General features: G+C 41.6%; 1 protein-coding gene across 8 annotated transcripts in view; it reads right to left on the bottom strand.

Moving 5' to 3' along the window:
* CTNND1 (catenin delta 1) overlaps nucleotides 1-6,804 on the bottom strand; it is a 49,151-nt gene extending 42,347 nt beyond the window's left edge. For 7 of the 8 annotated variants that reach the window (XM_044259364.1, XM_044259355.1, XM_044259359.1 and 4 more), the window contains exon 1: nucleotides 6,536-6,804. The gene's annotated coding sequence lies outside the window, so the exon portion shown is untranslated. The remainder of the gene's footprint in view (nucleotides 1-6,535) is intronic. The other variant, XM_044259361.1, reaches the window with a different exon arrangement.
* Between the last annotated feature and the right edge of the window lie 8,424 nt (nucleotides 6,805-15,228).

Below are 15,228 nucleotides of genomic sequence, written 5' to 3'. Positions count from 1 at the left end.
AACAGAAATTAGTTTAAATACTTTTCAGAACACCGGTTTCGTGGGTTAGTTTGACGAGAAGGAAGACCTTCACCTAGAAGAAACCTAGAAGTTTCCAGGCAAGGCTGCATCTAACACATATACATTTCCCACAGGCCACAGTTGGCCTTTTCCACATACAAGCCAGACCTCTTTCTTAGAAGCACACTTCTCACAGGAAGCACTAATGAACTCAAAATTTCTACATGCCCCAGTTTTACAAATGTTCATAAATCAGGATTGAAAATAGAGAATGATGTTTCCTGAACATAAAAGAGGGAAGTTTATTTCAAGAAAGGGGATAGTAAAAGCCTGCCTTCATTTTTAGGTAGTTTTCTGTACAACCATTCATAGCTGGATATTATTCTACAAAACCCTGATTGGAAAACACTTCAAGGTAAAGAATCTGATCCAATGTCAAAAATAATAAGCCCAAACAAACCTTTTCCAGTCCCTTCTCTGCAAAATTAAAGAAAGTTTACCCTTGGATGCTAGAGTTCTATCTCTTGTAGATGGAAAAGCTGGGAGAGGGACACCTGGGTTGGTCAGTGGTTAAGTGTCTGCCTTTGGCTTAGGTCATGATCTCAGGGTCCTAGGATGGAGCCCCACATCAGGCTCCTTGTTCAGTGGGGAGCCTGCTGCTCCCTCTGCCTCTGCTCCCTCTGCCTCTGCTCCTTCTCCCCACAACCTATGCACACGCACTCGAAAATAAATTAATAAAATCTTAAAAAAAAAAAAAAAAAAAAGGTAGAAACCTGTACGGCTGCTTGTCCCTAAAGTCTCCAAGTCTCTGAAGAAATTACCATTAAGATATTCAAGCTCTGCGGGGCTCCTGGGTGGCTCACTGGGTTAAAGCCTCCGCCTTCAGCTCAGGGCAGGATCTCAGTGTCCTGGGATCAAGCCCCACACCGAGCTCTCTGCTCAGCAGGGAGCCTGCTTCCTCCTCTCTCTGACTGCCTCTCTGCCTACTCGTGATCTCCGTCTGTCAAGTAAATAAATAAAATCTTTAAAAAACAAAAACAAGATATTCAAACTCTGCAATCTGTTTCTCTTCTCCCAATAATGCTCACTTTACTTTATTAAAAGTTATCCATCTCTATATTTTGGACAACCCTGTCCAAATAACTCCCCAGACTTGCCTATTATTAGACACTTTTTCCCCTGTTAAAAAAAAGTTAGCTTGGAGTGACTGGCTGGCTGTTTGTAGAGCATGCAAGATATCCTGGGCTGGTAAGTTCAAGACCCACGGTGGGCATAAAGATTACTTAAAAATAAAATCTTAGAGGCTCCTGGGTGGTGCAGTCAGTTAAGCAACATACTCTTGGTTTCGGCTCAGGTTGTGATCTCAGGAATCTGAGATGGAGCCCTGCATCAGGCTCCCCACTCAACTGCTTAAAACATCCTCTCCGGCCACACCTCCCCGCTGTATGCATGCTCCCTCTTTCAAGTACAGAAATGAATCCTTAAAAATAAATAAATAAAATCTTTAAAAAAAAAAAAAAGCTTACTCATGGGAATAAATAAATAAAATAAATAAATGGGAAGCCCATTTATTCCCTAATACAAACATCTATACCAGAGAACATCAGGTTGAAAGACCCTTTAAGGTCTTAAAGGGTCTTTAGTCCAACAGACAAAAGATACTTGAATTCATTTAAAGCACCCATTCTAACGCAAAAACTTACAAGACGTTAACCATGAGCACCGTTTTTACATATATTAAATCACTTAAGCATCATGACAATTCTATGAGATAGATAACATTGTCCTCATTTTACCAGCAGAGATCAAGGCTTAGAGCAGCTAAACAATCTGCCCAAGGCTACGCACTAGTAGGTAGCTGAGCAAGAGTGGATCCAAGTAGACTAGCTGAGGGATCCACGCTGGTAACCACTATGCTACCGTGCCTTGCCTCTCCAGGTCTGTGGAACTCTTAGACTGGAAATTCTGCCCAGTCAGCATACAGATTAAAAAAAAAAAAAAAATACAGAATAATAAAGCATTTGAGGCAAAAGGTCAACCATGGGTGTCTAAGCGACTAAAGGATACATAGCAGTTCTTGTCTATTCCTGGAACTTTTCTCTAAGTTTGAAATTTTTTTCAAAATCAAAAGTTTGCAATTGCTTTTATCATACAACAGGATATCTTTTCTAAAAGTGATGACCAAATTACCTTTTGGCCAGAAAAGAAGGTTTTAAGAAAATGATCCTTGTAACGTCCCACTAAATGCCTGATCTAAATTGCCCACACCACTCCAGTCATACTGAAGGACTCACTGGAGAGGAAATGGCCCTAAAAATGGGGAACACCGTCCCTGAAGCACAACAGTAAATGTGGGCTCTATTCTCAATGCTTAATATTTAATAACCAATGACATGTAATCCTAAATATGGGGCGTGGGAGCACATTTATTCCCCCAAATACATTATACAATATAACCAAATACTAATCTATCCATACACTTATTTCCCCCTTGCTAGTTCTAACCAGAATATCAGTTCTTCCCTCCTTATTATGTTGCTGCCAGGCTGTGTCAATGCTCTCTATTGGAAACCTTGCAGGTTGCTGCATTTAGGGAGAGCAATCCCTATTTCAGCTTTATGATCCTGGCATTTGATTCGTTGTGCAATGAAAGAGAACATGAAATCATATACTGATAACCTATGCATCATTATTTTAGGCAAGCGCCTTGTTACTATCTCTCTAAATTACCCATGAAAATTAATTTGGGTTCTCAAATTCATAAACTTCTCAATACATTTTGTGAACAAAATCTCCTGAAGTTTCATGGCAGAAGCACAAATTTAAAAAATACAATGATATCTGAACATACTTCCTTTAGAACACTGATAGTCAAAACTATCAACCCAAGCTTTTTACGGTTTTATTAATTAGTGTAAAAACCACTCACTTCCAACATGTCTGAAAGCAATACTTTCCTGTTGCTGCCCTGTAAGTTCCAGGTAAGCAGTGCCTCCCCCTAGGCAATGGTTATATTTAAGGTTTCAGTGGTTGAAGTTTACAGCTGCCTAAATTATGAAATATTAGGATCCTTACTTTTTATACTATTCTTTGGACATCCTGCCCAGAAAAGAAACAGAATCTTGCTTTTAATTAAAATTTTAAGACTTCGATGATCTCCAGAAACCTTATTAAAAACGAGAGAAAATGTGTAAAAGGTCGAAACTACAAACTACAGCAGAAGTTTCTAAATCACAATGTGATTTCATTCATCTAGGCTGTATTGCTTCCTATCTCAACTTCCTTTCAGCCTTCCCCACAAAAGTCCGTCAGTGATTCCTATCAAGTGCTTTATTTAACTAAGGCTTACTGACACCTTGGTACACACCAGACACTGAGATAGGTGCTAAGAGGACACAGAAGTAACACAGCATCTACACTCAAGCAGCTCACAGTCTAGAGGGAAAGACAAAAATAAGTAGACAATTTTAACACAGTGTGATAAACATCATTTGAGCTACTGTTACAAGCCTCTCCCTACAAGTTGGCAAGATCATTCCAAAATTGTCTGGAAGAAGAAATTTCACTGATAATCAAAGTTGGAGGCGTTTCCAGTAAGTTTAAGAAGTCAGGACAGCAACGATGAGCACATGGGAAGATCCCTGTTTTAGAGTGAGATAATATCCATTCTAACACATTCAGCTCCCTATGGGATTTGTGGAAAATGGATTTTTTACATATATTATCCCAATAGGCAGGGGGTTGGAAATCTAAGTGTGGACTGGCCCTCTGCAAAATTAAACACTTCTGCCTCTAGCAAGGGCTCATTTTAGTTCTGGTTCTTGTTTCTGTTCTCTTTGGAGAATGGTAGTACATTAGTGGCTAAGTCCATGGACTTTGTAGTTAGTCAGACCAGGATTTAATCCTGGCCTTGGCCATTTACACGCAGTGAGATTTTCAGCAAACCTCAGCTTCTCCGAGGCTCACATTCCTTAAAAAACTGTTGTGGGAAATTAAGTAAATAGTTTATGCAAAATGCTTACCATGCAGTAAAAAAACAAGGGGGTGGGGAGAAAGGGCTAGAAGTAACAGGGGACCATCAGATACTAAAATAGAAAGCAATAAATTATACAGAGCTAATCATTTTGTTATTTCAACTGTATAGTGATCTATGCTTAATTTATCTGCATCCATCCTGTCTCACCCATCCCTAGAGAGCAACCATAAACCTAAGGCTGAATTGCAATTACTCGGAGCTCTTTTTTTGTTTTTTAAATCTCAAATAGTCCCAATTTTTACACCCAGAGAACATGGCCTTGCCCCTGTGACTCTCCATAATTTGGAACCCTAAGAATGGTGCTAGAACTCTAACCACCCAAAGAGACACCCACCTGAATACACAGACCGTGCCTTAGTCATATAACAAAGAAACCAACAGTATATAGAAGCCGAACAAAAAAAAAAAGGAAAATCTGCACAACTCATACTTACTTGTCATTTTTTACCCAAAAACCAAAATGAGAAGCAAAACAGAAAATAAAAGATTTACTTATTTGGACCCCTTGTATTTCCTGAAAGAACTAGTAGAGGTGAGATAAAAGACAAATCTTCCATCTTATCAGCCAAAATGCTCTATAATACACACCAATCAAAACAAAGCCTCAGCCGTGGAAATAGTCCTGGACGCTAGTCACTAGGATGCTCACTGTAGCTACACAAAGCCCAGTATTTAAAGCTGGAACCAAATCACCACCACTCAGTCATCCAGAACCTATTTTCAAACTGCCTTTGTACTCCTTCTTCAGATTCCCTCATCCCTCCCCCTAAAGGTCGAGTGGGAAACCGACACTCTGGCAGCAACATGACCAACCCTCCAAAGATCCACCAAGAAACCTCCCCTTGGCTAGAGTCAAAGCAGAGAAATGTTTGAAAGAAAATTCAGAAAATATTAAATAAGAACTACAGCCCAACAGACTGTACACATTCTTTTTCCTTTCTTTTTAACTGCACTTGCTATAATTATGAGATTCAGACATCAAGATTTTACTGTAGCCCTTGCATAGATTAAAAGAAGGAACAAAGTTGTTTCCTCTGAAGCCACAACCTCACAAGGATGAAATCATCTTTCAAGAAATACTCTCATTCTGGTAAAGAAATTCAAGGAAGAGTTGTGGTCTAAAAAGAATGGGGGGAGGGCACAAAACCAGAGGATTTTTAAAGATACATACCAGTTTAAAGCTAAAGAGCTGCTTATCTATTAAGGCCCATCTTGTTACAATCAGGGCAGTATCTATTCCAGCTATAATTTTCAGACCGATTCGCATTTTCAAAGACAGAAAGAAGGGAACACTCGGTTTTCAGCTACTGATGAGTTGGCTATATAATTATCTACAAACAGTATTTTTCCAAGAATGTATTTGCAAAAACAAAATCAAAACAAATCTTAAGATTAAATATAGGAAAGCAGTCATGGGCCTTCAGCTCTTACGGATTTCTGATTTCACGGCAAATATATCAAACAAAAAAACTCAGCTCCAAAAAACAACTTTCAGCTGGCTTAAAAATAAGAATTTCTGTTGTGCTTTCTTAAATGCATTCTAAACACTTAAGTTTGCATTGAGTGCTTTCTCTTAGCCTCATCTTATTAAATCCACGGCCCTTTCAAGGGGCACAAAGCTAAAAATATTTCCAGGTGTGTTGCCACTTTATTCAGGTGAACTGAAAAAGCATGATTAGAATTTCCTTATCCCTCGAAGCATTGAAACGTTATGGTACTTGCAAACTGAACCTACACCTCCACAAATCTCTGACCTCAAAGGTAGTCTTAAGAAGAAAGGAATGGTAGTTTGTTTAACGTGGATCCATTTGTTTTCTTTTATAAAGCAAAGCAGGGAGGCTAGGTCTAGCCGGAGAATGAGGCTCCCACCCACCGCACCTGGAAAAGTAAAAGAGGGATCCACCCAGGAACAGCAGAGCTGAAACTGATCTGGGCCGTTCAAACTCTCTGAAGGAAAAAAACACCACCATTTAAAGCTGCAAAGCTCCCTACAACTTTCCACTTCCACAAATCTAATGATAACGGGGGGAAAAAAGTTTTGAAACATATGAAGAACCATCTGTGTAACTAGCTTCCGACCCGGACAAATTCCTTTCCCAACCCACTCGCAACATGCCAAAATACCGAACTTTCGGTCTGGGCTCTGAAAATAGAAATCTGTTAGCTTAACACCAGAAAAAATATAAAATCAGAGAACACACCAAAATGTAAATTTACATGTAAATGTAAATTTGCTCTCACCCCTCTGAATCTATTAATCTCTATATTAGAGAGACCTAGAAGTTTGTTTCTGGGTCTTGAATATTTTACTTTCTAATATAATACCCAAATTTCCCAAAGTAAGTAGAAAGAAAAAATAATAATTGCTTAAAAGTCACCCGTCAGCAGAGCAGATTCTCTCGTTTTTAACTTCCCTCTGGTTACCGTAAGACAAAAATTCGACTTGGCTTCTCCTCCTTTACCCGTCTGTACACACATTTTTTATAAAAAGGCACACACCTCAAATGTGGACTTCTAAAAACCAGTCCTTTAAGAAAGAAACCCAAGGCTTCGTCAGTGTGCTGAGAAAGACAAATCCAGCAAGGTACTTGTATTTTCACCACCTCTTCCTCCTTTCAGGATCTTTCCTGCTCTTCTTTCTCTCTCTCTCTCCCTCTCTCTCAGTTTCTCTCTCTCTCTTTTTTTTTTCCTCTCAGATCCAACACCTAAAATGGAAGTTGCACCCAGCCAAAGGCTAGGGAGCCTGGGTGGTGACAAACTGATCTGGCAGCCCTACCCCCTCGCTTTCCTAAGTGATGTCAGCCCCTGAGAACTTCCAATAGGAACCAGGCATAAATCAGGGAGCTGATTTTATCCAATAGGAAACTTTATTATAGGAAATTAAAAAAATAAAAAGGAGAGCGAGAGGAGGAGAGAAAGAGACAGGGGGAAGTTTTATATATATATTTATATTTAAAGTGGAGACTACACAATCTCTGAGGAATTGCTGCAGAGCTCCGGGGTGGGGGGAGGGACAAGGGCTTTTCAGGATGGCACGCCTAAGCTTCAGTTCTCTTCTGTGGTGGGGTTCTTGCTCTCTTTCCCTTCGTTTCCGGGTAGGGAAATAGAAGAAGAGCTGATTTTATTTGCCTGCTGCTATTTGGTTTGTTGCTTTCAACCTCAAGGCATTTTCCCAAAAGAAGACAGGAAGGGAAGGAGAGAAAAATCCTAGAAATAGAACTATTATGTATTGATTAGGATGGTAGGGAATATCTGAGGTAAACTCTCAATTTCCTTGTTGTCATTTAACTGCATAAGAGCTAATGAGAAAAAATAAATGCCTGGACTTGTTAACAGTTTTTAGAGTGTATATGTATATTTCAACTAGCAGGAAGCTGAATCCACGAGGCTGTTGAGGAAAATAATTGTCTTCCCACTTGTCCCCAAATCAAAATAATGAGGGGTTGGGGGGGGGAGAATAAATGGAATTTAATAAGCAAGCAATATATTTAGAGGCATTCACAGCATGTGTAAGAAAAAACAAGTCTCCTGTTAAGAAAATACAGTTTCTTTGTATACTTGGAGCTTAAGATGCTAGAGTTCCTACATTCTCTTTTTACATTTAACCCAAGTAGATGATTATATGAGTATTCTTTTCCTGAGTTAAGAATTATCCTTAATATGTTCTTACACTGTTACGCCATGAAAGACAAAGACTGGATTTTTTTTTTTTAACAGGCTTGACAAAGACTAGTATTTTATGGTCATTGGTAGTTACTAGACAAAGATGATAATGATGTATTTAAAATTTCCTTTTTCTTTCTTACTGAAAAGCCTAAATTCTATCCTGTTAGACTGCTGCCAAATGAATCTTCATAAAGTTTTCATAATCCAGAGTAATGGTTAAGAGCACAAATTCTGCACTCAAACTGCCTTCGCTACAAACCTTCCTCCTCTGCAAGGACACATAAGTAAATGTATTACTATGTGACTTTGGACAAATTATATAACCTCTCTGAGTCTCTGTTTCCTTAACTGTAAAATGGGAATAATAACTCTATCTCTCTCACAGGACTGCTGTGAGAATTAAAACACACATAAAGTTCTTAAAACGTACTGCATTTGGTTATAAACTAAGAATAAGTTATTATCACCAGTATCAACCTTGTCCCCGAACCTTCAGTGGCTCACCAATGCCCCATAATAGCAAACAATAACAGAGCATCTATCATGTGAAAGGCACTTTGCACTCATTATCTCTAAGTTCTAAAACACCGTGGACATAGTACTACCATCATTTCACAAATGAGGAAATCAAAGTTCAACAAGGTGAAGAAACTTGCCTGAGATCATCCAGCTGAGAAGTGAACCCCTCATCCATCTGACTCCAAAGCCCATGCTCTATCCATCACTTTACACTGGGGTCAGGATAAAGGCCAAGTTCCTCATCTGCTTTCAAGGTGTTACATTTATTCACTCAATACACTAAAGTCACACTTTTATTAACTACACTTTTTTATTTTTTATACTTTTTAAATTAACTATACTTTATTAACCATAATCTGACCTTTCCTTATCTATCTAAACCGGAATTCCACTTCTCTCTGTTATGTGCCCTTCCAATTAAGCTGAAACAGGCATTATCCACCCCCTCATATTCTGTCTGCAGTCTCACAGACCCTCATATTTGATCTCAAGTGGCCAAAAAAAGGACTTCTCTCAAAAAGGCATCACAGCATGTTTGGTGGGCTTTAAACAAACTAGACTGGAAAAATAAATACATTTAACAGAGAAATAACAATCTCTCGCTCTCATTCTCTAGGAATCTTCTGCTACTATCTTCTTATGTCTTACTTTTTTTAAGATTTTATTTATTTGAGAAAAAGAGAGACAGAGTGCACCTGAGCCCAGGTAAGGGACAGAGGGTGAGACTGAAGCAGACTCCCCGCTGAGCAGGAAGCCCAAGGCCAGGTTCAATCCCAGAACCCTGAGATCATGACCTGAGCTGAAGGCAGATACTTAACCAACTGAGTCACCCAGCATCTCTCTTATCACATCTACTACCTCTACTCTCCATTAGTATTCCTGATCCTCCATAGCAAATTCAGAAGCCAAAGATGATTGCCAAAAGAAAACCACCAGCACAAGAAATGTTTGGGGGAAAAAAACCATTTGTTGATTCATTGGTTCCTAGATCAGAGCCGTATTCTAGAATATTCTATGATCTTCTACAGATAGATTGGTCTTGTTTTCCTCACATCACCACTAAAAACTTGCAAGTATTTTGCCTTCCTTTTGTGTGTGCTTTCCTGTCTCCTCACCAGAAGATAAGCTCTATGAAGATATGAAAGGGTCTCTCTAGTTCAAGATATATCCCCAGAACTCAGTGTAAAATCTCACATTTAGCAACAGATGGATGAGTAAATGAAGTCGCTTGGCTTACCAGTTATGTAATCCTGGGTAAGGCATTTTATATTAATGAATTTGTAGATAACATTTGAAATAAAGTTATATACAAATCAAAAAAGGTAACTCGGGGGCAGCCTGGCTGGCTCCGTTGGTATAGCATGTGTCTCTTAATCTTGTGGTCATGATTTCAGGCCCCACATTGGGTATAGAGCCTATTAAAAAAAATAATAATAATAACTCGGTGGTGAAAAACTTGTTAAAAGTTAAATCTATCTGGAACAGCTGTCTCCAAATAAAGCATCACAAGGATTAATACTCAGTGGAAAAACTGTTTACACTCAGGTGACCCAAAGTAAAAAGATGAGTTCCACTTGGGTTATTTTGAGCATCTTCTATGAGGCAGGTACTCTTCTAGATAATGAGTAGACAAGTACCCTGCTCTCAGAAAGCTTACATTCTAGTGGAGGGAGAAAGAAGATTTAAAAAATAAGATGTCAGACGGAACACTAAACCGAAATTTAAAAGAGACTGATAAGAATGACTTGTGACTTGTGCAACATTAGATGTCAAGGACAAACTCTCCGAGAGTTTGGCATTTAAGTTGAAATCTAAATGGGAAGAAGCAGACAACTATGAGAACATATGAACAATGGTAACTACTAATGCCAAAGCCCTCAAAGATGAAGCTGAAACCTGGTGGATCCAGCAGAGTGTCAAAATGAGGAGGGAGTGATAGAATTATGAAGGATTTTACAGGTTAGAGGAAGTTTTGATTAACTTACTTTCAGTAGAGGGAAGCCTGTGAGTGTTATCAACAGTAGAATGACATGATCTCAGATTTTGAAAAGATCTGCTGGCTTATGTGACAAATGGAATAAAGAAGGCAAGGGTGAAAGCAAGGAAATTAGTTTGAAGGTCAAGCTGCTGTAATACCGAGCTGACTACAATGGGAGCAGTAAAAGTAGAGAGAAGTCAATGGATTGAGAATATGTTTAGACATACATGGTTGGTTTTTATTTCAGGGTTTTTTTTTCTCTCCTTTGTTTTCTTTCTTTCTTTTTGTTTTGTTTTGAATGCATTGAATATTACATTCAGTGCTCGATTTTATGACTCTCAAAGTGTGATTCTCCCCCCCACCACAGTCATCTCCACTTAACAAGCAGAGAAGAATAGGAATCTATAGTAAAAGATTAGGGAAGAGCTGGGAAATAATTTTGTATTCAAAATAGAAATATTAAAAATAAGGGGGCACCTGGGTGGCTCAGTGGGTTAAGCCTCTGCCTTCAGCTCAGGTCATGATCTCAGGGTCCTGGGATTGAGCCCCACATCGGGCTCTCTGCTCAGCGGGGAGTCTGCTTTCTCCTTTCTCTCTCTGCCTGCCTCTCTGCCTACTTGTGATCTCTGTCAAATAAATAAAATCTTTTAAAAAAATCATTTAAAAAATATTAAAAATAAATTAGTTAAATAAAAATTTTTAAAAATATTAAAATTATTACATAGGGCTGAACGCTGGGCTGTCTCTACTTCTAAAATAGCTAAAACCATAAATGCCAAGGAGAAGAAACAACAAAAAATCAACTCCAAAAAGCACTGGCTAGACATACAAAGGAAGACAAAATATTTTTACTCGTTTCTACCCTCTGGTGGCTACACGTTACCATAGAATGTTTGTCATTTTTAAAGCTCTGGGTTGGATGGCTGTTCACCATTCCCTTTAGAAATTCTACTGTCACAAGATATATTTAAACGCTGTTGGATTAAAAAAAAAAGAAGAAATGAAGAAGTGAGTCCTTTCTATTTCTTGAAAACTAACCTAATCATAATAACAAATTCATGAGGGGATATAATATTTCTATTTTTCTTTCTTTTTTTTTTTTTAAGATTTCATTTATTTACTTGACAGTGAGAGACACAGTGAGAGAAGGAACACAAGCAGGGGGAGTGGGAGTGGGAGTGGGAGAAGCAGTCTTCCTGCTGAGCAGGGAGCCCTGTGTAGGGCTCCCAGCACCCTGGGATCATGACCTGAGCCAAAAGCAGATGCTTAATGAATGAGCCACCTGGGCACCCCAATATTTCTGTTTTTCTTATAAGTCCACAGAATCACTTCTACTAGTACTTCACCTGCTCACTCAAGTCTTTTTTTTTTTTTAAGATTTTATTTATTTATTTGACAGACAGAGATCATAAGTAGGCAGAGAGGCAGGCAGAGAGAGAAGAGGAAGCAGGCTCCCCGTCAAGCAAAGAGCCCGACTCGGGGCTCGATCCCAGAACCCTGGGATCATGACCCAAGCCAAAGGCAGAGGCTTTAACCCACTGAGCCATCCAGGTGGCCCTCAAGTCTTTTTTTTTTTTTTTTTTTTTAAAGATTTTATTTATTTATTTACTTGTCAGAGAGAGAGAGAGCAGAAGCAGGCAGAGTGATAGGCAGAAGCAGAGAGAGAAGCAGGCTCCCCGCCAAGCAAGGAGCCCGATGTGGGACTTGATCCCAGGACCCTAGGACCATGACCTGAGCTGAAGGCAGTGACTGAAGCGACTGAGCCACCCAGGCATCCCTCAAGTCTTGATTCCACAGCAAGATGTCATAAACAAACATTGTTCTGTCTTGTCTTTTTTTTTTTTTTTTTTTTTGGCTTACTTGCTTGCGTGTGTCCTCCTGCTAAGTTTTATATCCTTTCACCAGTTGCTTCCTCTTCAAAACATAACTGCAACCAAAAATGTATTCTGTTCCTTGAACTTTTTTCCACCTTAAGAGCAGGCCTCAAACTAGGAAAATATTACCTGACTTGGAAATGCACCCCACCCCCCATATTTCAGTCAACCTTCCCAAATCCCTTAAAAATATTTAATTTTATATAATTGATAATTATGGTATAATTGACATACTCAACTTTTTAAAAAGGTGTTAGGTATCAACAGAGACCTGTTTGAGCACACGGTACTACTCACCTCTCCACACTCTTGTCTGTTCCTTTGCAGGGCATCTCCGCAATCTGCCTCCAGCGGGCCTCAGTGAACGCTGCTCTGGTTTTCACCACAGTCTGTCACCAGTGCCTTTGGATTCAGCCATCTTCATCTAGAGCTGGACTTCGCAGAGCATCTAAATGAAACCAGGCCCCAGGACCTAACACACACACGGGTAAGAACCGCTGTTCAGATTTAAAATGTGCATTGGCATTCTCTCTAAATGTTCAATCGTGAAATCACTGAATTTTTTAAAATTTATTTGAGAGAGAGAAAGAGAGAGAGCATGAAAAGAGAGAGGTCAGGGGCGCCTCCATGGCTCAGTGGGTTAAAGCCTCTGCCTTCGGCTCAGGTCATGATCCCAAGGTTCTCAAATCGAGCCCCGCATCCGGCTCTCTGCTCCGCGGGGAGCCTGCTTCCCCCACCCCCACCCCCACCCGCCTTTCTACCTCCTTGTGATCTCTTGTCGGTCAAATAAATTAAAAAAAAAAAAATCTTAAAAAAAAAAAAGGAAAGAAAAGAGAGAGGTCAGCGGGAGAAGCAGACTCTCTACTGAGCAGGGAGCCCAATGTGGGACTCGATGATCCCAGGACTCCAAGATCATGACCTGCGCCCAAGGCATTCACTTAACCAGCTGAGCCACCCAGGCACCGGAAATCATTTAAATTTTTTTTTTTTTTTTTTTTTAATTTCACCCCTGAACACAACTGTTTCCAGTCAGGAAGCGCACTAAGTCACCTCTGGAAGGACACCGGAGGCCACTCCACACGGGAGGTTCAGCAACCTCCTTGGTCGCACTGGTTCTCCGAGATTTCGCGCAGAGTGGAATCTGTGAAAAGCCTGAATTCAGGCACTCCAGCCGAAAGACCTCATTCCTGCGCTAAGAGAGCAGAGGGACCAGACCAAGGTGCGAGGAGAGCCCTCCACCGGCTTTTTCCTCCGCGAAGCCTGGTGCCATCTCACAGGGCCAGGGCCGTTTATCCACAGCCTCTTTCGGGGGATAGAAAGAGGTGTCCGGCAACCGCCTTGGAGCCTGCCTTAACTGGGGCATCCTGACTCTCTTGTCACTGAGATTTCATCGAGCCGAGCGAGAAGGCGGCCTCTACAAGGATCCCTCCCGAGCAGGCTCTTCCCACCTACCTCTCGCCGCCCGACCATCTTATCTTGGCTTAGCCCTCAAGTCCCTCGAGACTTAGTCTCCCGCCCAAAGTGCTCCTCTCCCTGTGATTGGTCGTCCAAGGAGCCTTCGGCCAATGGGGATGACGTATTCAGGCAGACGTCAGACCGAGGGCGGGGGGAGGAGGGAGGACGTCGGGCCCACAACGCGCCCTGCGCAAGGACGGCGGCGCGAGGTGTGTGGCGCGGGCCGCGTGGCCTCAGGCCCTCGCTGTCACCACGCCCCGGTGCAGGAGGGTGGCGGGGCCCGCAGCGGTACGAAGGCAACAGGGGGTGGCTGCAAAGCCCGTGCGGCTGGGCGTGGTGGTGACGGGGAGCCCTGAATTCGGGCCTCGGGGAACCCCACGCTCCATTCCCAGAAATCTTCGCGCCGAGAGTTCTCTCTTCAAAGGAGTTGGGCCAGGGCGGCCAGAGCGTGCGGGACGCCCAGCATTGCAGGGCCTTCCCTGAAGCCCAGCTTTCTCCGCCAACCCCGATTCCTCCGTTCTGGACAGGGAGAGGAACCCTCAGGTCATTGGCCCACCTGAGCTGCTTTGTTAAACCTTCCCGCACAAGGCTGGACTTTGGGACGAAGCAAGGCAGGCTGGACAGAGGACCCAAGCACAAAGACGTCGGCGAGCGCAACTCCGACTGCAGAGCTCTTCCAGGTTGGGTCTGGGAGCAAGGCCGGGTGCTGGTGGGTCGGGAAGCCTCCCCAGAGCCTCTGTTTGGGACCTTGCAAGAGCAGCCCCCCTGCGCCCCCATTTCTCTGGCTGAAATGGAAATTGAGCCTACCCCTTCTTAATCAACCCTTCCACTCTTTTCTTTCCTAATAGTTTGACGGGAACTGTTCAGATCCTCGGTGCCACCTGACAGAAAACTGCATACCAAGGAAGGAACACCAGCTGTTCCTTCCTGTGCAGTGAGTGTGGGGGGTTCAGTGCAAAAAAGCTGGGAATGGAGTAAGCCTGAATTCAGGATATCCAGCTTGTGTCAGGAAGGGTAGAATGCTTAATTATGCCTTCTCCATGGTTAGCCCGTCGATTCACCCGACTGACAAACCTAAAGGCTAGAATCTTTGCCAATTCCCAGGCCGTATTAGGCTTGCTTTGGTCAAGAACATCTGAAGCAAGGGTGGCAGTGTCCTTATTTCTGTGAGAGATTTTCCACCAAGTTCAGCACCTGCTTTTCTTTACTGTGCACCCTCTGCTGGTTAGCGTGATAGAGCGAGCTCAAAGAAAAGAAGGTGTGTACAACTTCCTAGAGAATTGTCTATTCAATGTTGTTTCTTTAGAAGTGTTAAATCGAGGTTTATACCTATGGAACTCAGAAGTGTGTTGCTCAGGAAGAATACCAGTTGTCAGCACCGTAGGCGTTGAGTCTCAGGGGTAATGTGAATGAAGAAGGTTTGAGGATAACAACAATAGCTACCATTTTAGAAGTGATAGTTATTATGTGTCAGGCACTCGCGGTGCTAAGCAATTTTACCCGCATTGACTCATTTAATCTTTAAAACAGCTCCACCAGGTAAGTACTGTTATCATTACCACTTCCTAGATGAGAAAAGTGAGACTCAGAAAAGTTAGGTCATTTGCTTGAGATTATACAGCTAAGCTAATAAATAACAGAGCTGAGATTCAAATCTACGCTTGCTTCTAAGCTCCCACATGTAACCACTATGATATTCT

The sequence above is a fragment of the Neovison vison genome, chromosome 7, assembly GCF_020171115.1.
Source record: "Neovison vison isolate M4711 chromosome 7, ASM_NN_V1, whole genome shotgun sequence".
Lineage (NCBI taxonomy): Eukaryota > Metazoa > Chordata > Mammalia > Carnivora > Mustelidae > Neogale > Neogale vison.
The sequence above is the reverse complement of the archived record's forward strand: the minus strand, read 5'-3'. Positions and strand labels throughout refer to the sequence as shown.